Source organism: Ixodes scapularis, unplaced genomic scaffold (genome assembly GCF_016920785.2).
Source record: "Ixodes scapularis isolate PalLabHiFi unplaced genomic scaffold, ASM1692078v2 PGA_scaffold13__105_contigs__length_92229423, whole genome shotgun sequence".
NCBI classification, from domain to species: domain Eukaryota; kingdom Metazoa; phylum Arthropoda; class Arachnida; order Ixodida; family Ixodidae; genus Ixodes; species Ixodes scapularis.
This window is the reverse complement of record NW_024609839.1, coordinates 48400097-48401968: the sequence shown is the minus strand read 5'-3', so window position 1 is coordinate 48401968 and position 1872 is coordinate 48400097.

Sequence of the window (1872 nt, the reverse complement as noted above, 5' to 3'; positions counted from 1 at the left end):
GAGGCGTTTGAGCATTGGAAGCGTCCATCATTGGCTATGTCTTAAGATGGTGCCTAGTACGGATGTCTCACTTGAGGTGGTGTTCAGGTCTCCCCAGCTCAGTGAGGCGTATGAGTTTCTGAAGTGTCCAGCATGGGACCATGTTCTACGTTAGTACCCAGTAAGGATACCTTATCTTAGCTGGTGTTTAGGTCTCTCCAATATAGTGAGGCGTTTGAGCATTGGAAGCGTCCATCATTGGCTATGTCTTAAGATGGTGCCTAGTACGGATGTCTCACTTGAGGTGGTGTTCAGGTCTCCCCAGCTCAGTGAGGCGTATGAGCTTCTGAAGTGTCCAGCATGGGACCGTATTCTACGTTAGTACAAGTAAGGATATCTGACCTTAGCTGGTGTTCAGGTCTTTCCAATTTAGAGAGGCGTCTCAGCTTCTTAAGTGTCCATCAAGGGACATGTCTTAATTTGGTACCCGGTACTTATATCTAAGCTTAAGTGATGTTTAGGCCTTCCCAATTCAGTGAGGTGCATGAGCTTCTGAAGCGTTCATCATGGGACATGTTCTACGTGTACCCAGTAAACATATTTGATATTAGGCGAAATTCAGGTCGTCCCAACTCAGTGAGGTGTGTAAGCTTCTGAAGTGTCCAGTGGGACATGTTTTACGTTAGCATTCAGCTAGGGGTGTTCCGGTCTTTCCAAATTAGTGAGGCGTCTGGGTTTCAGAAGTGTACATCAAGAAACATATCCTTAGTTGGTACCCACTAAGTATACGAAATCGTGGCTGGTGTTCAGGTTTTCCCATTTCAATGATGTGTCTAAGCTTCTGAAGCGTCTATCTTGGGACATGTCCTGAGTTTGCACGCAGTAAGAATACCTGACTTTAGGTGGTGTTGAGCTTTTCCCAACTCAGAGGTATCAGCTTCTGAAGCGTCTAATATGGGACATGTCCTGACTTGGTACCCAGTGAGGCTGTCTAATGTTAGGTGGTGTTCAAGTCTTACCAATTCAGTAAGGTTTCTGGGCTTCTGAAGTTTCTATCGTGAAATATGTCCTTAGGGGTACCCAGTGAATCAATCTGACTTTTGGTTGGCGTTAGAGAAAAGCAGTTTCCCGACAATACAGGGCTCATAAACCGCGTTGTTTTAAGAGTTGTGATCGTTTGTCTGTTTCCACTATTATGACCGAACTGCTAAACAGAGCGGGCGTGGTCAATCTGGCTCCTGCTTTTTTTCGTTTACTTTGTTCTGCGCTTTCGATAACCCATACACCGTATTGTCGCAGTGCATCTGAGGAACTATCATATGGCTTGCATTTGACGTCCTCGCATTGTCTTAGTTGTAATTCCTATGTGTTTTTGCCGAGAAAAACAAATTCGATAGTGCGAATTGTATGCTGCAGCCCACTCGGCAAAAAAAGCCGTCTCAATGGGCTCTGATATAACGCTGAAAGCCATGTGTAACCACACAGTGAGACATGGCACAGCTAGATCACACGAAGCGTTGCCGAGCTGCAGAAGTGAAAACGGGCATCGCATTCTTAGAATAGCTGTAGCCAACGTCCATCTCAAAGAGGTTAGATTCCTGGGGCATCAAATCCAGAGTCCCTTAGCGAGTGACCGCGGCCGTTCCGTATATTTTTTCATCGCCCGCGTAGGCTCCCCGTCAAAAAAAACCAGACCGCGAGCGCATACAAAACGTATCAAACCCGGCATACCAGAGTTCCGACGACCTTTTCCCATCGGTCTCGATCTATTTACAGAAACCGCTCCGGTCTAAAAATATCGCTCTGGACGGGGCCGGGGACATTTCGCTGACCGGATTAGGCCCCGGTGTCCTTGCCCTCCGAGACGACCCCTAGCGAATGTCGACCTGCTCG